Below are 21,831 nucleotides of genomic sequence, written 5' to 3'. Positions count from 1 at the left end.
AGTCGGATTCGTTAACCACTGCGCCACGACGGGAACTCCCCCATTAGTTCTTTAAAAATGAACAAAAAATTATCTGGAAAAAAAAATAAAATTAGCATTTGTTAATTCTAGGTTTGAAAGTTTTTCATAAAAAATTGTCCAGTTCCCCCTTACCCCTTCCCAATACACATATACTCCTCCAAAAGCAGATACAGGTCTACAAAAGGGACTCTAAATCTATCTGTTTTAATCAGATGCTGTGTCATCCCAGAAGAGTGGTGGAGCCTGGAGAGGCTCCTGTCTGTGCTTCTCAGGGTAGGGAAGGGCATGCAGGCTGAGAGGATAACAAAGAGGCCAGGAGGGCACCTAAGTCGGCGCTGCTTCCATCACAATCCATGATGGACCGTGGGAAGGTCATCTCATCGCCCATTACGGGTTACCTCACATCTCGGCTAACCTAACTTGTCTCTGAAACAAGACTAACAACACTCGACTCTTCCTAGAATGAAAGAGAGGAATGTGGAGGCACCAGAGAGAGAAGGAATTCATTCCTTAGTGCTGTCTAAATATATGGGCCAGCCAGCCACCGCAGACACCTTACAATAGGCACGCTTTTGATACCATCAATATCTGGAAGGAAATGAGTCCTATGGGGAAAGGACTAAGGAGACTAGAAGGGCAGAAGGAATAGAAACGACTTCTCCATCAACGAGCTGGTATTTGCAGGTGAAAACACTGGAGGTTGTCTGTCTTCACGTTTTGAAGCAGAGCTGCTCAGAAGGACAGAATGGTATTATTCTGCAACCTAAGAAAAATTGAAGACAGTCATCCTTGGGGAAGAGAGCCTAGTACTGAAAGATTCCTATAGTAGCCCTTCTCAAACTATGTGCAGTGAAGGACCGTTTTTTGTTTTTTTTGTTGTTGTTGTTTTTTCCAGTTCCAATCCAACATCTTCCGAACTTTTGCCAAATAAAGTTGAAAATAAAGTACTCAGAGAGTTCCTGTTGTGGCTCAGTGGTAATGAATCTGATTAGTATACATGATGATGCAGGTTCAATCCCTGGCCTTGCTCATTGGGTTAAGGATCTGGTGTTGAGAGCTGTGGTGCAGGTTGCAGATGTGGCTTGGATCTCACATTTTTGTGGCTGTGGCGTAAGCCAGCAGCTATAGCTCCAATTCAGCCCCTAGCCTGGGAACGTCCATATCCTGTGGGTGTAGGCCAGCAGCTGTAGCTCCAATTCAACCCCTAGTCTGGGAACTTCCATATCCTGTGGGTGCGGCCCTAAAAAGCTAAAAAAAAAAAAAGAAAAAGAAAGTACTCAAAAAAAAAAAAATCACATGCTTAGATTGCCATAAAACTTCTTAGATGCTTATTCTCAATGTCTGCACTTAGATTCTCGTAGATAAGTTACTTTGCTGACTGGTCACAGTCGATGGACTCAGCCTTGAGTAGTACCGCCCTCTGAGGCTGTCTTAGGAAGCAAATCTCCTGTTGTCCAGTTTCACAAAAAAATAGGTCTTTTATAAATGAACTACTATAGAAAGGTGGGCATTCCTTATTACATGCTTCATTAATAAGAGAAAATCCAGTCTACGTCTTTTTTTTTTTTTTTTTTTTTTTTTTTTTGCTTTTTAGGGCCACACCTGTGGCACGTGGATGTTCCCAGGCTAGGGGTCTAATCGAAACTACAACTACCAGCCTACACCACAGCCACAGCAACGCCAGATCTCAGCCGCGTCTGCAACCTATACCAGCACTCACAGCATCGCCAGATCCTTAACCCCCTGAGCGAGGCCAGGGATCAAACCTGCAACCTCATGGTTCCTAATCGGATTCATTTCCTCTGGGCCACAACAGGAACCCTTATGTTTATTTTTCATTGCTGCATCAAAGGAAGTTGGCTCATTCTAAGCAAATGTATTTTAAACGGTTTGGGTAGAAGAAATTAGGACAGGCTGGCATTTTGTAAAACTCCGTCTCAAGCCTCATCCAGATTATCCAGTCTCAGGAGGCAAGCTACTTGTCCTATCTGGCAATTTTTATTAACTGATCCACCAGTTAATTAAGAAAGAGAGAAAAATAAAGAGAGGGAGAGAAAGCCCTGATAGTTAATCTAGAGCATAGGTTGTCAAAATTGATGAGCATAAAATTTCATTGCTCTTGAGACTTCTCACACCCGCCTAACTCTGAACCAGGTACACCTGTTTCCCAAGACAACCCCAAAGACAATGCTTCTACTAAGGGTGGCAAGGAAAGGAGTGAGTTTCATGCAAGGACATGCATTTGGGGGCTTAATGAGGCACAGAGGATTATTATTTATAATGCAATCAATGTACGCAATTTATGAAGTGATTAAATCTTGTCCCAGAAGGGCTCACATGGATCCCTGCCATGATGACCCCGTTATTTAGAAGATATTTTTTCTTTCCTGTCATAATTTTCTCCCATGACCAAAAAAAAAAAAAAAAAACAACCAAAAAAAAGGATTTGAACCACTGAGATAAAATTCAAGGCCATACTTTGTCTTCCCCAAATTAAATGGTAGCCAAAAGAAACACTCAGCTTAAAAAGCAAAACAAATTTAAAATAACCTCACCCCAAACCCCCGGTTGGGGCCATGCCCATTTGGATCTCTGGGTCATCATCCTTGGTATTTTAATATCCTTTCATTGCCTAAGACCTTACATTTATATGGTTGTTATTCTTTGGAAGTATTTTTAGTTACTGTACAAGATCCTTCCAAACTCTTCAGGATGGGCAGTATAGCTATTACATCCATTTTCTGTGGAAGGCACCACCAGTCCAAATGAGGCATAAACCAATCAGAAGTGACACTGGCAGTGAACTCCCAGTACATACAGCTGGAGCAGAGCCCACAAAGAAAATTGGCACAACCCATTTGTGAGAGGAGGAAATAGAGGGTCAGGAAAACTATGCCTTGTAGTCACACAGTCAGTATTTTCCACTTCAGGGTACAAGGATTGTTTCCAAGCTATCTGACTTCCAGTCTGAATCTCCTCCCTCCCATCACATTTCCCACGACTTTAAAATAATGCTGAGGGAGTTCCCATTGTGGCTCAGTGGGTTACAAACCTGACTAGTATCCATGAGGATGTAGGTTCAATCCCTGGACTCACTCAGTGGGTTAAGGATCTGGCATTTCCATGAACTGTGGGGTAGATCACAGTCATGGCTCAGATGCCCTGTTGCTGTGGCTGTGGCGTAGGTCAGCAGCTACAGCTCCCATTTGACCCCTAGCTTGGGAACTTCCATATGCTGCAGGTGCAGCCATAAAAAACAGAAATTAATTAATTAATTAATTAATGCTGAGGAGTTCCTGCTGTGACTCAGTGAGTTAAGAACCCGACCTAACATCTGCGAGGACGTGGGTTCGATCCCTGGGCTCGCTCAGTGGGTGAAGGATCCGGCATTGCCTCAAGCTGCAGTGTAAGTCGCAGATGCAGCTCCGATCTGGCGTTGCTGTGGCTGTGACATAGGTCCACAGCCTCCGCTCCTATTCAAATTCCTAGCCTGGGAACTTCCAATATGCCGCATACCAGCTGTAAAAAGAAAAAATAATTAATAAGTAAATAAATAAATAAAATAATGCTGAAAGTCCAAAATGAGTGAAGATGGTAGTTAAGTTCCTTTCATGTCACTATAAAAGGGAAGGAAGAAAGAACGGCTGAAGGGAAGAGAGAGGGAAGAAGAAATCTCAGAGCCCCATAAAGAGCATTCGTTATGAGAAGTGGAAATACAGTCTCACTGTGATCAACTATTTTCAAACATCGGTTCTGTTCGGGTTGATTGTACTTGTTCAATGCAGTTTGTCTGTTGAGTGCCAGGTTTCTCAACAGCGATGCAATTGATATTTGGCTTTGGGAGCCACATAACTCTTTCCTGGGGGTTGAGGGCAGCACCACAGGATGTTTAGCAGCAGCCTGGCTTCTACCCACTAGATGTTGGTAGATGTACCCCTGGAATTGTGACAATGAAAACTGTCTTCAGACATTGCTAAATGTCTCAGGTCTCCAGCTGAGACTTACTAGTTTTGTGTGTTTGTTCTAAATATGTTCTCAAACTCAGTTCATTTTATACCTGCAGGTCAAAAGTTGCAGTTGAGAACTGGAATTTATATAGAAAAGAAAAATACAAGATTCTTTCATTAAGGAAACTATAATTTGATCAAAGAGTTTCCCTATGCTCTTCTCTGACTGGATGTTGAATGCAAATGGAATTATTAAATCAGACGAGCAGCCAAGAACAGATGCCTATCTGGACAAATGCTGTACCATTCCACTTACATGAGGCATCTGAATAGTCACATTCATAGAGACATAAAGTAGAATGGTGATTACCAGTGGCTGGAGGAAGGAGGAATTGAGAGTTTTTATTTAATGGGCACAGGGCTTTTCTTTGGGATGATTAAAAAAAAAAAAAGGTCTGGAGATGGATAGTGGTGACGGTTTGCACAATGTACTTAATGCCAATATGCTGTACACTTAAAGTGATAAAAATGATAAATTTTATGTGATGCGCATCTCGCCACAATAAAAAAGTTAAATCAGAACATTCAGCAATAGGAGGTCCCTGGGGGCTCAGCAGGTTAAGGATCTGGTGTTGTCACTGCTGTGGCTTGGGTCACTGCTGTGGCACAGGTTTGATACCTGGCCCAGAAAGTTCTGCATTCTGTGGACATGGCAAAAAAAAAAAAAAAAAAGAGAGAGAGAAAGAGAACATTCAGCAATATAAGAAGACTCTCTGTATGTTAAAAATGTGCCGCTATAATACCTTGCTCACAAAAAGCCCTTTTCTCTGGGGCAAAGGGCATGACATCACTGTGATACACATAGACACACCCAGTGTTCCTTGGAATTTGATCGAACATGTTTCCAGAAGTCCTGCTGGACTACGCTGTGGCCAATCCAACCATTTCAGTCATCCCTGAACTCCAACTACTGAGGCAAGTCAACCTCACAAAAACTCACTAAGCTCATATTGACGATTCACAAAAAGAAACTGCCCCATTATTTTTCTCTCAGTCTCAACCTCAGATTCAGTTCACTGGCCTCAGAAGAATGTTCAGATCAGAGCTGAGAATGAATATTGTTTCTCTCACCCCCTGGGAAAGCCAGGTGGAAGCAGCATGCATTTCTTTTCATTGCCCAAAACCCTATCAATAAATATCTGCCATTGTCTGTGGAACTGATTTTCTTCTGTCAATAGCAGAAAAGGTTGAGTGTCTGCAGTAGAGTGCATCATGCACAAATTATACTCTATACTGGCCAATGAAATTCAATGTTGGAAAATAGATTTGTCATATTTGGGATGAAGCGCTTCCGTACAAAACATGGCATTTATTGTCTGGCCACCGTCAGCATAAGCGTAGACACCCTACTTCCACACCAATCCTACACCCACGTCTGTATAAGTACACTTTCATATGCAAGGAGGTTTTATTTTGTGATAGAATGTGGAGAGGAAGAGGGGGGCGGGTGGGCAAGGAGTAGCTGAGGTTAAGGCACTGGAGGGTGGAAGGAGACAGAAGGGCTTCCAGCATCCATCTAGTTCCTTGGACTGGTTTTGAACTCACCAGTGAGAGAGTCAGAGGCAGAATGTGATGGAACTATTCAAGAGGAGTTTTGGGAGGCTTGTCAATACCAGGGCCTCCTGCTTCTCTTTGCATCAGCACTGTTCAATGAGACATGCTGGGAAAACCTAGAGAGTGCGGCTGAGGGATGGGAATCAGAGAGTACCCCATGAGGCTACAGACAGCAGCAGTGGCTAAAGGGGTCGAAACCTGGAGAGGAAGGTGGGGGAGGATGTCCTGATAGGCACTTTTTTTTTTTTTCTTTTTAGGATCTTTTTAGGCATACGAAAGTTCCCAGGCTAGGGGTGGAATTGGAGTTGCAGCTGCTGGCCTATACCACAGCCATGGTAACACCAGATCCGAGCCACATCTGTGTCCTATGAAGCATCTTGCAGTAATGCTGGATCCTTAACCCACTGGGATCGAACCTGAGTCCTCATGGATTCTAGTCGGGTTCTCAACCCACTGAGCCACAGTGGGAACTCCTGATAGGCACTTTTAAAACACTCCCAAAAGGAGCTCCCATCGTGGCTCAGCAGTTCACAAACCGACTAGTATCTATGAGGACTCAGGTTTGATCCCTGGCCTTGCTCAGTGGGTTAAGGATCTTGTCATGAGCTGTGGTGTAGGTTACAGATGTGGCTCGGATCCCACATTGCTGTGGCTGGGGCGTAGGCCAGCAGCTAGAGCTCTGATTCAACCCTGAGCCTGGGAACCTCCATATGCTATGAGTATGGCCCTAAAAAGACAAAAAAAAAACAAAAACAAAAACAAAAAACAAAGAAACCCTACTCCTATTGTAATGCTGGGTCACTGAGCCGGGAACAGACAGGGGTATCTTTTTATTTTTTAGAGTTGCACCCCGGGCATATGGAAGTTCCAGGCTAGGGGCTGAATTGGAGCTGTAGCTGCTGGCTTATGCCACAGCCACAGCAACGCCAGATCCAAGCCTCGTCTGCAAGCTACACCACAGCTCGCAGCAATGCTGGATCCTTAACCTGCCAAATGAGGCCAGGGATTGAACCCGTGTCCTCATGGTTACTAGTGGGATTCATTTCCACTGTACCACAACGGGAAGTCCAGGAGGGTCTTTTTGTGAGCACAGTGAATCATAAACGCCAGAAGGTGCTGAATTACATATAGGTTTTAAAACTTAACTCCTACAATAATTTTGTGAGGGTAATGTTTTTATTATTCTCATTTTACAGGTGAGGGGATTGAGGTTCAGGAAGCTTAGATACTTTTCCCAAGGCCACATGACTCCCAAGAGGCAGAGCCAGGATTAGAACTTAAGTATATGTCTAAAACCTATGTCTAGGAGTTCCCGTTGTGGTTCAGTGGGTTAAGAAAACTGCTAGTATCCATGAGAATTAGGGTTTGATCCCTGAGCTCAATCAGGGGGTTAAGGATCCGGAGTTGCTGCAAACTGTGGCATAGGTCACAGATGGGGCTCGTATCCTGCATTGCTCTGGCATAAGTCAGCAACTGCAGCTCTGATTCAACCCCCAGCCCTAGAACTTCTATATGCCACAGGTGCAGCGCCCCCCCCCCAAAAAAAATTTAAAAATAAATAAATAAATAAAACCTATGTCTGTAACTGCCATGCTTCTCTGCATCCTAACACAGAAAACTAGGTTGGGAACAGAGAATTCCAAATGTTGCTAATTGCCCCATTTTATACACTATTACTTTACAAAACACTTTTTTTTTAATTAAAAATTTTTTTTTGTCTTTTTGCCATTTCTTGGGCTGCTCCTGAGGCATATGGAGGTTCCCAGGCTAGGGGTCGAATCGGAGCTGTAGCCACTGGCCTACACCACAGCCACAGCAACGCCAGATCCGAGCCGCATCTGCAACCTACACCACAGCTCATGGCAATGCCGGATCTTAACCCACTGAGCAAGGCCAGGGATCGAACCCCCAACCTCATGGTTCCTAGTCGGATTCGTTAACCACTGAGCCATGATGGGAACTCCACTTTATAAAACACTTTAAAGAACACTACAGATTGCACATATGCATAGTTTTGTCATTTTGCTACTAAATGCTATAGAAAAAGGCTCCTGGTCTTTCTCATGAATTCATACATTAACTATAAGTGATTGTTTTGTATGCTACTATAGTACTTGAAAAATGTTCAACATAAAAGTGGGGGTGGGGCAGGAGTTCCCTTGTGGCTCAGCGGTTAACAAACCCGACTAGGATCCATGAAAATGTGGGTTCGATCCCTGGCCTTGCTTAGTGGGTTGGGGATCCTGAGTTGCCACGAGCTGTGGTATGGGTGGCAGATGTAGCTCGGGTCCTGCGCTGCTATGGCTGAGGCGTGGGCCGGAAGCTGTAGCTCTGGCTCAACCCCTGGCCTGGGAACTTCCATGTGCCTTGGGTGTGGCTCTAAAAAAAAGCTGGGGGGCAAGAGCCTATCCCAAACCATTTTCAGATAAGCTTGTTTAAAAACAAATGCTTTCTGAAGCACAATTCTAAAACATTAAAGAGCACCTCCATGCACCTCCCAGCAGGTTTGTAACCTGAATGCACATGTACTTCATATGTTGACAGTTAAGATTCCATGACATGTTTTTTTGTCCAATCCTTCTGAAATGCCTTGACACTTTGGGCTAACACAGTCTCTCTCCTCCATAACGAGCTCCCTTAATGGAGTTAAACACATTCCAAGTGTTTAATAGAACATGACAGAGTGACCCTGGAGGCCCTTCAGTGGGATCCCTCTTGCACAAAGCTCTCCTATTTGGTGGCAAAAAGACTTCCCCTAGAACTTAAACTCCCCAGAACAGAAGCCTTATTTTGCTCTCTGCTCTATCTCTGGAACCCAGAACTGTGCCTGGAGTCAAGTAGGTTTTCAGTATACACTTGTTGAACAAACATGTGAGCGAACTTATCCAGACTCTGTGAAGGAAAGGGAGACGTGTTTTAGATACACATGAAAGAGAACTCTAGAGCCTGTCTAGCTCCTTGGGAAGCCTCAGGGGCCTGGCCCTTGCTTTGGTGCAAATTCCTAGTCTGAGCAGCCCAACCAATGACCGGGCCTCCTAACATCCTGCCATCTTGTAATTTGAAGCCCAGTCTGTGGATGAGCCTTTCCTGTGTCAGAGGCCCATCATGAGTCCCATCTCATCCTCCTCCCTTTGCCCCCGACTCCTCCAGAAAGTCCTGAATGGAAGATAATGCAGGACGGTGGCCAGTTTAAGCAGACACCTTAGCTAACATGTCCTCTGCTTTGCTCTTTAAAGTGTGGCCCCTGAACCAGGAGCCTAGAGCTTGCTAGAAATGCAGATTCTCAGGCTCTCCTCAGACCTACTGGATCAGAATCTGCATCCTAACACAATCCCCAGGTGATTTGTAGGAGCATTAAAGTATGCAATACACTATTATGCCACACCATCCTTGTAATATCCCTGCCAGATATGGTGTTAACCAGATGCATTATACTCAGAGCAGCTCTTCAGTAGCATCTTTGACCCCAGTACTACCATTTTCCAGCTCTTACTTTGCCTCTTATTTTATTTTCACTTTTTTTTTTTAGAACAGCCGCCCCTGAGCATATGAAAGTTCCCAGGCTAGGAGTTGAATCAGAGCTGCAGCAGCTGGCCTAAACCACAGGCCACAGCAATGCCAGATCTGAGCCCATCTGCGACCTATGTTGCAGGTTGCAGCAATGCCGGACCCTTAACCCACTGAGCGAGGCCAGGGATTGAAACTGCATCCTCAGAGAGACAACAATGGGTCCTTAACCCACTGAGCCACAACAGGAACTCCTTATTTTTATTTTTACTTTTTAAACAATAGAAGAGATGTTATTTATTGAGCACTATGGGATATTAATCCTTTTTTTTTAATACTTGAGGCTAAGAGATGTTCTATCATCTATTTAGGAGTGTCATAAAATTCCTAGGTACCCCTTGCCACACTCAAGGGATAAAGCCTTAGAAAGCATCCATAGGTCACATCATTTCCTCAGAAGGAAAAATATCAAAGGATTTTGTTGCTTTATGTCTAAGCTTTAGAGCTGAAGTGAGGTAGCTAGGGTTCCTCTGGCTTGGCCCTATCTCGAGGAGTTCTCTTAATAAGCTCTGGAGGAGCCCCCAAAACTTCAGCCAAGCACGTCCCTCCAGTAGCTCCTCAAGTCAGAGCTGTTACCTCTGCTGTACTTTAGAATCACCAGAGGACCTCAAAAAACAAAAACAAAAAACAAACAAACAAACAAAAAATACTGTCTGTGCTCCGTCTCCAGGCATTCTAAATTAATTGGTCTGAAGTGAGGACTACTTTGAAGTTCTTGATAACGCGACTGTGCACTCAGGGTCAGAGCCTGTGCCCTATAAACCAGTCAGACCAGTGACTTCCGGGCATGATCAGAAGGCAAATGTCTAAATATGGCTCTGTTGAAGGCCCTTTAGTGGCTTCCTGGTGCCATAGCTTTCCCATGAACTAGATTACTAGAAGGCCTTTTCCTGATGGGATACGAGGCCGACTCACAAGTAGTTTTGGTAATTAGAATTTATTTTGTGGGGCAGATAAGCAAAAAGAGCACAAAAATAGTACAGATGGAAACCACACTGGAGGCTCCCATTAGCTGGTGACTCCTTATACATTGCTGGGTAATTCTGGTGTTCCTGAGGGAGCGCCCACCACGGCTCCTGTCAAGGCCAGTAGGTCATGGCAGCGGTGTCTCCGGATTATTAAAAGATCTAAAGAGAAAGTTCAGGCCATTCTAAACTTTGAAAGTCTACCAGGAGTTCCCATCATGGCTCATTGATTAAAGAAACTGACTAGTATCCATGAGGACGTGGGTTTGATCCCTGGCCTCACTCAGTGGGTTAAGGATCTGGCATTGCCCTGAGCTGTGGCATAGGTCACAGACGCGTCCAGGATCCTGCGTTTCTGTGGCTCTGGTGTAGGCTGGCAGATATAGCTCCAATTTGACCCCTAGCCTGGGAACCTCCACATGCTGCAGGTGCAACCCTAAAAAAAAGATAAAAGACAAAAAAAAGGAAGGAAAGTCTACTAGGAGGTGAAAGCATAGTGTATTCATGGAACTGAATTAGGCCTGTGTGCTTGAGTCAAGAATGACAAACAGTAACTTAGACAAAACCAATTAATTTCTGTCCTAGAGTCAGAGCAAGATGGCAACTACTTTTGCCCAATGAAACAATAGTGTGTTGTAAGGGATTTTTTTTTTTTTTTTAAGGCATAAACTCACAAGGACAAGAAGAGTGGGAGAAGACACAATAGCATCTCAATTTTGGAAGCTGGAAAGCAAGGAGCAAAGGATTTAGCAGAACAGAGAAACCTAAGGGAAATAACATTAAAGGCCCCCCCAATGAAATGGCCCAGCTGGATAAACTACAGAGAATTTCAGTCAGGAAGGTCCATGTACGCTCTCAAAGCTTCAAGTCAGATCGTCCATCTCTCCCTACTCTCTGTCAAATAAGAGTATTGTAAGACTGGGAATAAGACAAAAATGCTTATTTTTCACCACTTCTATTCAATATTATACTGGAAGTTCTAGCCAGAATAATTACCTAAGAAAAAGAAATACATGGCATTCAAATCAGAAAGGAAGAGGTCAGGAGTTCCCGTCGTGGCGCGGTGGTTAACGAATCCGACTAGGAGCCATGAGGTTGTGGGTTCGGTCCCTGCCCTTGCTCAGTGGGTTAAGGATCCGGCGTTGCCGTGAGCTGTGGCTCGGATCCCTCGCTGCTGTGGCTCTGGCTACAGCTCCGATTCAACCCCTGGCCTGGGAACCTCCATATGCCGCGGGAGCGGCCCAAGAAATAGCAACAACAACAACAACAAAAGACAAAAGACAAAAAAAAAAAAAAAAAAAAGACAGGAAGAGGTCAAATTATCTCTATTTGCAGATGACACAACCATATATGTAGAAATCCTATGGAAACCACACACACACACAGCCATTAGCACTAATAAATGAATGCAGCAAAGTTACAGTTAAATTTGTCATATTTCCATAGACTAGGAATAAACAATTCAAAAATCAAAATTAAGATAGTAATTCCAGGAGTTCCTGTTATGGCTCAGCCAAAATGAACCTGACTAGTATCTATGAGGACACAGGTTAAATCCCTGGCCCCTCATGGATTAAAGATGCAGCATTGTTGTGAGCTGTGGTGTAGGTCGAAGATGTGGCTCAGATTTGGCGTTGTGGGTGTGGTGTAGGCTGGCAACTGCAGCTCTAATTCGACCCCTAGCCTGGGAATTTCCATATGCACCCTGAAAAAATGCAGCCCTAAAAAAAAAAAGGTAATTCCATTTGCAATAAAATCAGAAAGAATAAAATATTTAGGAACACATTTAACAAAGGAAATACAAGAATTGCACACGGAAAAATTAAAAAAGAATTACTGAAAGAAATTAAAGAAGACCTAAATAAAAAGAAAGACACTCTATATTTACAATTTGGAAAACTTAATATTGTTAACATGGCAATACTACCCAAAGTGATCTACAGATTCAATACCAAAGTCTCAACAGCCTTTTTTGCTGAAATGGAAAAACTGATCCCAAAATTCATGTGGCATTATAAGGGGTTCCAAATAGTCAAATCAATCTTGAAAAAGACAAAAAGTTGCAGGACATACTTCCTGATTCCAAATTTTTCTACAAAGCTACAATAATCAAGACAGTATAGTACTTGTATACAAATAGACATGTAGATCAATGGAATAGAATCAAAGTCCAGAAATAAATTCATACAGCTATGGTCAATTGATTCTCAATAAATGTGCCAAGACCATTCAATGGAAGAAAAAAATCATCTCTTCAACAAATATCCCTAGGCCAACTTGATATTCACATGTAAAAGAAAAAAGTTAGATTTCCTACCTCACTCACATCATGTAAAAAAAAAAATTAACTAAAAATAAATGAAAGACTTAAATGTAACTGCTAAAAGTACAAAAACTCTTAGAAGAAAACAGGAAAATCTGCATGACTTTGGATCAGGGAAAGTTTTTTTATATATGATACCAAAAGCATAAGCTACAAAATAAAAATATAAATTGGACTTGGTCAAAATTTAAGGTATGTATTAAATAAAACTATGAAAAAAAGTAAAAAGGCAACATACAGAGTGGGAGAAAACATTTGCAAATCATGTATCTGAAAAGGGTATAATATGTAAAATATTTAATAAACCCTTAAAGCTCAAAAACAAAAAATAAACAGTACAATCAAAGAAGAGCAAACACCTAAAGATTAGCAGATATCAGAAGGGAGCCTCTAATGTCGAAGATGTGGACCAGGACAAGCAAGTAGAAAAAAGAAGCTGTTGGCAACAGCGATAATGCAGAGAGAAGGCAATCAGTAATCATGAAATAAGCACAGTATGCTACTAGGGAAAAAAGAAAACATTCAGCAAACGGTCTTGGAAATTAAAAGCAAAAAACTCAGAGTTCCCATGGACTTGGAGAACAGACTTGTGGTTGCCAGGGTGGGGGGAGTGGGATGGACTGGGAATCTGGGGTTAATAGATGCCAACTATTGTATTTGGAATGGATGGGCAATGAGATCCTGCTGTATAGCACTGGGAAATATTATTTAGTCACTTGTGATGGAATATGATGAAGGATAATGTGAGGAAAAGAAGATATATATATGTGTGTGTGTGTGTTTCTGGGTCACTTGGCTGTGCAATAGAAAACTGACAGAACACTGTAAGCCAACTATAATGGAAAAAATTAAAATCATTAAAAAAAAACCCAAACAACTCAGAGTTCCCATTGTGGCTCAGTGGTAACGCACCCAACTAGTATTCATGAGGACACAGGTTCGATCCCTGGCTTCCATCAATGGGTTAAGGATCCAGCATTGCCGTTGAGTGTGGTATAGGTTGCAGGCAAGGCTTGAATCTGGCATTGCTGTAGCTGTGGTGTAGGCTGGCAGCTGTAGCTCTGATTCGAACTGGGAACTTCCATATGCCGCAAGTGTGGCCCTAAAAAAGACAAAATAAATAAATAAAAATTTAACAAATAAAAAACTCAATAGAAGATTTGGAAAATGAAGAAGAAAGTGTCAAAATTGTCATTTTAAACTCAAGTGAGCCTGACCCCAAAGCCCATGAAAATAAAAAATAGGTATCTTGATTTTGTAGACATTATCTAACCTGAATTATTTCCCTGTGATGGACAATAGGCGTCTTATACTGCCAGATTTATTAGAGTCAGCTTAAATCTGTAGTTAGTTTGGAATATACTGGATCATCAATGAAACTAGAGGCAAATCTACTTCTCCTGTTTGTTCCGGAAATACAGAAAAAAATAATTTTAGGTTTCAATCTCTTCAGGAAGTCATTACGTACAAACTATGGGGTGGCATTCATTCAAATTGCTTCTGACTAAAGCCTCACAACATATATGTGGTTTATTTATTTGTTTTTGCTTGCAATCTCATTTTGGATAAAATATAAAACAGCAATGTTTTAGGACTGTGGAATTTTGGAGTTAGGAAGAACCCTAGGTGTCATCTGGCTTTGCTCAAAGATATGAAAAACGAAGCTAGTTTGTCAATGAATGGGGACCAGAATTCAAGTATGTTAGCTCCGAGTCCACTGCTATTTCTGCTCTGTAGGACTATTAGAAGTAGAAATAGCAATAGCACTAATGCCTGCATATAATTACTCCAAAATCAGGAAACAGTAACTGGGTCATCTGCTTCTACCACTGAATAAAATGAAAACGAGGACAGAAACATGTAACTTGGTCTCCAAACTGTGGGTGCTGATGGGAAAGACAGCTCAAGTCTTCTAACTTCATTTTTCCTTTACATAATCATCAAGTATTTATTGACTAGTCATCAAATACATAACAATGAATGAAGCCACTGGAATATAAACTGAAGCACAAACAGAATTGCTTTGCATAAGCTGTCTCTACACTATTAAATATCATTCAGTGCAACATTCATTTATTTCAATGAATCACCATCTTAGAAATGTCACATATGAAGTTCAATTCCTCTCACAATTAAGCCAGTGAAACATTGTCTATTTGTGTGGCAGTATTATTTTTTTCACAGTGAATAAACTGTGAGAAATCATAGGGAAAGGAAATAGAGCTGGGTCCTTTTTTCTTTTTAGAGTCACACCTGCTAAATGGAAGTTCCCAGGCTAGGGGCTGAATCAGAGCTATAGCTGCCGACCTGAACCACAGCCACAGCAATTCAGGATCCCAGCGGCATCTGTGACCTATGCTGCAGTTTGTGGCAATGCTGGATCCTTAAGCCACTGAGCAAGGCCAGGGATCAAACCCACATCCCCATGGACACCAGCTGGGTTCTTAACCCACTGAGACACAACAGGATCTCCTAACATTTTAAAAATGACCTCTTATTGCAAATGTAGTATATATTTAGTGGAAAGAAATGAAATTCAGAGAAGCAGAAATAAAAATCAGAGATCATTACATTAGTGCATATTTGAAATACTTATCTTTGTAACTGTTAGTTAAAATTAGATTGTTTTACATACTGTTTTATAATCTGCTTTTTTTTTTTTTCAGGTAATGTTCTCTATCTTTTCATTTCAGTAAATTTTATCTTACTGTCCAGATCCCTAGCTGTCTTTATCATTTGTCTTGTTCAAGAAGATTCAAGTCCAGGATTTCCATTCCATCTGGTTATTCTGCCCCTTAAATCTCATTTAATCTAGCTTAGTCTGTTGTATTACACTGACCGAATAAAGAGATTCAGCCAGGTGTCCCACCTCTTGGTTTTTGTTTGTTTTTGTTCGATTGCTTCTTTGTGGATATTAGGTTGGTCCTCTATCCCCTGTTATTTCCTTCATACTGCAAATTAGATTCAAATGTTTAATGTGTTCCAATTAAGCAGTCTTGGGTAGACTATGTCGTAGGTGATATTGGTATTCCCTTGTATTACATCAGAAGGCAATTATATCTGGCTGCCTGGAGTTCCCGTTGTGGTTCAGCCAGTTAAGAACCAAACTATTATCTTTGAGGATGTGGGTTTGATCCCTGGCCTCACTCTGTGGGTTAAGGATCCAGCGTTGACACAAGCTGCAGTGCTGAATAGACCCCCAGCCTGGGAACTTCCATATACCACATGTGTGGCTCTAAAAAAAAAAAATATATATATATATATATATATATATATATTACTGCCGGAAAAGTAGTTATCAGTCGCCTGCTGTGTGCTTAGTCCCCCAGGAGAACATTAGCAAGTGCTGAGGCAGAAAACGAGTGATGTGTGTCCAACACACACTTTAACTGGTCTTTCCTGTATTCTCCTTTTCAGTATCTAGATTTTCCATGTTATGCCTTTGTTGTTAAGCGGCTTGAGAGCTTGGGTGTGTTTTCTAGTGAGGAGTGACTGGGGTGTCTGTGAAAGTCAGGGAGAAAGAGTAATTATTTAAAAGACAGGATGAAATAATGCCAGGGGCTCTGATAAGGCTCCATTATCCCCTTGCCTGTGTGCACTGCACTGCAGCAATCACTTCCCTACTGGTCTCCCTGTCACTGGCCTCACCCGTCCAGTGGGACATTTTTCATTCTCTATATCACCAGAGCCTCTCTGTTTAAAATATAATCTGGGAGGGGGAAGGGGGTGGGATGGACTGGGAGTTTGGGGTTGCTAGACACAAATTATTACATTTAGAATGGATAAGCAATGAGGTCCCATACAGCACGAGGAACTATATCCAATTACTTGTGATAGAACATGATGGAAGATAATATTAGAAAAGAATGTATATGTACAACTGGGTCACTTTGCTGTACAGGAGAAATTGACAGAATATTTTTTTCTATTGCTGTTGTTTGTCTTTTTAGGGTCATAACAGTGGCATATGGAGGTTCCCGGGCTAAGCTTGGAATCAGAGCTGCATCTCGCGGCCTACACCACAGCTCACAACAACGCAGGATCCTTAACCCACTGAGTAGGGCCAGGGATCGAACCTACGTCCTCATGGTTACTACTCGGGTTCTTTACTTCTGAGCCACACTGAGAACTCCGAAACTGACAGAATATTGTAAATGAACTACAATAAAACATTATTTATTTATTTATTTTTACTATTATTATTATTATTTATTTATTTATTTATTTTGTGATTTCTTGGGCTGCTTCCGCGGCATATGGAGGTTCCAAGGCTAGGGGTCTAATTGGAGCTGTAGTCTCCAGCCTACGCCAGAGCCACAGCAACGCAGGATCCGAGCCACGTCTGCAACCTACACCGCAGCTCACGGCAATGCCAGATCCTTAACCCACTGAGCAAGGCCAGGGATCAAACCCACAACCTCATGGTTCCTAGTTGGATTCATTCACCACTGAGCCACGACAGGAACTCCAATAAAATATTTTTTAAAAAAAGAAATAAAAAATACAATCTAATTGAATTGTGTAACTCTCTTGTTTGGAAGTCTCTGCAGGCTCTATCTACTACAGGAGAGAATGCAAACTCCCCAACACAGTATTCAAAGCCCGTCCCATCCTTACTGGTCCATTCATTCCCCTCCTTGCATCCACACACCCTTCTCTGTGGCTATAATAGGCTTGCCGCCCTCCTTGGAAGATACCATGTCCCTTCACAACCCTGTCTCAGACCATGAGGTTTTCTTCCACCTGCACCCCCCACTTCTAGCTTAGAAACTTCCACTTAACCTCCTAGACCCAGAATAGCCCACCCAGGTAAAGCATTCTTAACTCCCCTGCATGAGGTGTTCTCTGTTTAGAGCTGATATCACCCTTTGTTGCTATCTTATGCCCTTAGCATTACAGGGTTGACTTGCCTGTTGAACCAGTAGGTTGGGCAAGCGTCACATGCAGATTATAATCAAAAACCAACTTTTGGAGTTCCTGTTGTGGCGCAGCAGAAGCAAATCTGACTAGGAACCATGAGGTTGTGGGTTCCATCCCTGGCCTCGTTCATTGGGTTAACGATCTGGCAATGCTGTGAGCTATGGTGTAGGTCAGACACGGCTCAGATCTGGCGTTGCTGTGGCTCTGATGTAGGCCGGTGGCAACAGCTCCAATTAGATCCCTAGCCTTGGAACCTCCATATGCCACAGGTGTGGCCCTAAAAGGACAAAAGACAAAAAAAAATCCAACTTTCTTTGTCCAACTCATCTTTTTTCTCTAACTCTATATAATGGAGTTTTCACATATATAAAAGTGAGAAGAGTATAATAATGCGCATGTCCCCATCACCCAGCTTCAACAATTGTCAACTCACGGCCAGAACTGTTCATCTCTGCCTGCACTCATTTCCTCCCCTTGAAAGTGTTACTCGGAAGCAAATACCAGACTTCCTATCATTTCATCTATAAATACCTCAGGACATATCTCTAAAAGATAAGCAATCTTTTTTAAACCATAATAAGGATACTAATATGTCACTTTAAAAAATTAACCATAATTTCTTGATAACATCAATGCTCATAAAAAAGTGGTCATTTTTTTATTCAAGGGAGTTCCTATTCTCCTGACACTAGTTGAAAATTCCAGTTGGCCTGTGATGCCTCTGCTCAGTCTTACAAAAGAAACCTGGAGTTCCCTGGGTGGTGCAGCAGGTTAAGGATCTTATGCTGTCACTGGTGCGGCTCAGGTTGCTGCTGTGGTGCAGGTTCGATCCCTGGCCTCAGGACTTCTGCATGCTGCAGGCAAAACCAAACAAACCAAAAAACTAAAAAACAAAATAGATAGACTTATGCTCACTTTTCTTCAAGTCAACTTCAATAGCAAACACATTCTCAACTCAGAAATCAGAATGTCCAGTTTCTTGTAATTATCAAAACTTAGGGCCTCAACTAGGGTGTATCTTCCTAGTGTACTAGGATGGAGAATTTAGATCTTCTTTCTGCTCTTTTTGCTCACTACCTTCCCTGCTACTGGCAGGGTTGGGGTCTGGGGGAGAGATGAATAGGCCCCTTCCTTGCCATTTTCCTGCCCAAGAGGATGGGCTGTTCCTCTGGACAGTCGCATGTGCCTCCATCCTCAGCCCCTTGGCCTCTGGATCCCCCTCCAGTCTCTTCTGTTCTAGGAAATCAATCTTACTGGACAGGACACAAGAAGGGCAGGCAAGTTCAATGCAGGACAATCTCCCGACCCCACAACCAAAGCTGCACCCTCACCTCAATGCACTGAATGATCCAGGATGGGAATCAAACCCTGTTCTATGGTCTCTTTGAAATGATTCAGGCCTGACTTCTGCCTCTGTCAGCTGGAAGAAACACACCCCTATTTGGTTACATGTGAAGTGAGCTCCTTGTGAACAGCATGCAGTTGGTCATGTACTTTATTCACGCCACTAAGCCCTGTGTTTAGACCATTTACCTTAACAATATGTTAGGACTCAAGTCCACCTTTTGGGTTTTTGTTTTCTATTTATTCCCTCTGAAGAAACACATTAAAAAGCCCGTCCAGGTAACCACTTAGAGTATCCCTCAAGCATGGGATTAAGAAGGTCGAGTTCCAACTCTCTTTTCTCAGGGACTGGGCCCTGTTCCTTTTTGTAGCCTTGACCTTACTAAGGAGCCTAGCAATTGCAAAACAAGTGACTTTTCATTCCCTATGTAAATTCTGCATGGGGAGGGGGAACTGTTATCATCAACTTACTTTATTATACTGATATCTATTCATTGGTATCTCAGTTGATGCTGAGGCAGAGATGCTCATTATCCCAGGACGCCTCCCTCCCCTACTAGACCGTGAACAATATGTGGACAAGACCTGAATGTTACTCATCTTTATGTACCCCCAGCAACTGCTAGATGCTTAATACATGTTGATGCCTTATTTACTAACACTTAGCCCAAACCTTTTTCTAAAAAGTCTATTTTGAAATAATTCCAAACTTAAAAGCTGCAAGAATTGTGCAAAGGACTCCCAGATACCCCTTGCCCAGAGTCACCCATTGTGAGGCTTTTGCCTCAGGGATCAGATCTTTTTTTAAAACCTCTGTTTGATTTAGTTTTGAGCAATTTATTTCCATTTCATACCTTATATTATCTGTCTTTTCTCTCTGAATTCACCAATGTTCATGTTCTAATCAAAAGGGAAGAGATGGCGTAGAAAGAATAAGATGATCTTATTCTTTCAGTAACGACTGGGCTTTCATCCATTTAAAACTATGAGATTTAGGACTTCCCACTGTGGCACAGTGGGTTAAGAATCCAACTGCAGGAGTTCCCGTTGTGGCTCAGCAGTTACGAATCCAACTAGTATCCATGAGGATGTGGGTTTGATCCCTGGCCTCGCTTAGTGGGTTAAGGATTTGGCATTGCCGTGAACTGTAGTGTAGGTCACAGACAAGGCTCAGATCTGGCATTGTTGTGGCTGTGGCGTAGGCCAGCAGCTGTAGCTCTGATTGGACCCCTAGCCTGGGAACTTCCATCCACATGCCATGGGTGCGACCCTAAAAAGCAAAAAAAAAAAAGAATCCAACTACATTGCCTCAGGTCTCTGCAGAAGCATGGATTCAATCCCTGGTCCCACAGAGTGGGATCTGGCATTGCCACAGCTGAGGCTCAGATTCAATCCCCTGGCCTGGGAACTTCCATATGCTGTACTTGCAGCCTCTAAAAGCAAATAACAATAACAACAAAAATTTAAAAAAAAAACCAAAAAAACCATGAGATTTAGTCTGAGAAACCAAGAAAGGCATTTTAAATATCTATGAATACGGTCAAGCTAGAAAAAAAAAAAACTGGAGCTACCTTCTAGAATAGACTATTTTTATTTTTATCAAGGATCAGATCTTACATTATGCTGCATTATATAAACAGCCCTTTCTGGAAGCATAATGATGACTCTGCTTCTCCTACTTAAGGAGTCAGCCAAAAGAGGTTGGGAGAAATCTATTATGCTATCAAAGAGAAATTTTTCATACTGGTCCAGGGGACTAATAACATTTAGGAAGGACCTGACCTTGTCACTGGATGTAGAGGTGGGGAGGAGTCTTTGGGAGAATGAATTTCAAAGATACATCTTCATGTTCCATGGGATACGTGGATAAATCCTGCCAATTCCAAGGGAGATCATCCTTATTCTCACTTTAACTCACACTGATTCTCACAGACTGAGTAGTGTTTTTCACTTTAAGGAAGTACTGAGTGAAATCAATGAAACAGCTGAATTGATACCAGTTCCAAGAATTGCAACATACGGAATATAAAGAACAATGAAATCATTCATGGAAAAGGCCATTCACAGACAGCTTTACCCCACTGCAGTAAGAAAATAAAGAACAAACTGGAGGGAAAGCAGAGTAGCTCAGGATTCTGGAGTTAAAAGAGTTTTGACTTAAATTTAATTTACAGCCTTTTCAAGTTCACAGTATAGGTTCTTGGGCTCAAGAAATACAACCAAAGTGGCACTATTCATTAGGTTCATTTATTCAACAAATATTGACTGCCTTCCAGACTCCATATTAGGCCAGGTAGCATTCTAGACACAGGGCATTTAACAGCAGGCAATACACCCCTCTCTTCACCAAGCTGCCATTCAAGTGGGGAGAGAGGTGATAAATGTGTAAGTGAAATAGGGTGCATGTTAGAAGGTGGCTGGTGCTATAGGGAAATGAGAACAAGATTAGATGGATCTCGCCTGTGTGGAGGAGCAGGCTGCCATCACAAGGGCTGGCTTTGTTAACGAGTAACTGTAGGAGTTCCCTGGTGGCCTGACAGATTAAGGATCCAGTGGTGCTGTCACTGCTTTGGCAAGGGTTCAGTCCCTGGCCCTGGAATTTCCGTAGTTCTCAGCACGGCCGGAAAAATAAAAAAGTAACTGTAAGCAAAGACTTGGAAAAGGTGTAGCTGTTTGGGGGAGGAGCCTTCCAGGAAAGGGGAGCAGCCAGTATAGAGTCCCGGCAGGAACATTTTGGCTTATTCTAGAAACGGCAAGGAGGTAAGGGCGACTGGAGCAGAGTGGGCCAGGAGGGAAGCAGAAGGAGATCCTGTAGGGCATGGGGCAGTTGAAGGATTTCAGCTTCCTCTCTTTCCTTGTTTACTCTGGCTGAGACTCTGCTTTTGAGCAGAGAAGGAACACAATCAGACTTTTTTGGGGTGGGGGGGCATGCCTGCAGCAGTATGGACATTCCTGGGCCAGGGATCGAACTCACACCATAGCAGTGACCCAAGCCACAGCAGTGATGATGCCTGTTCCTTAACCCACTGAGCCACCAGGGAACTCCTGGACTTCATTGTTAAGCAGACTCTCTGACTCTTCGGTTGAGAATATACTGAAAGGCAACAAGGCAAACACAGGGCAACCTGTT

This window comes from Sus scrofa, chromosome 3 (assembly GCF_054392235.1).
Source record: "Sus scrofa isolate SSC_HxYL_T2T_F1_AM1 chromosome 3, Sscrofa_HxYL_maternal_Yorkshire_Landrace_v2.0, whole genome shotgun sequence".
NCBI lineage: Eukaryota > Metazoa > Chordata > Mammalia > Artiodactyla > Suidae > Sus > Sus scrofa.
The sequence above is the reverse complement of the archived record's forward strand: the minus strand, read 5'-3'. Positions refer to the sequence as shown.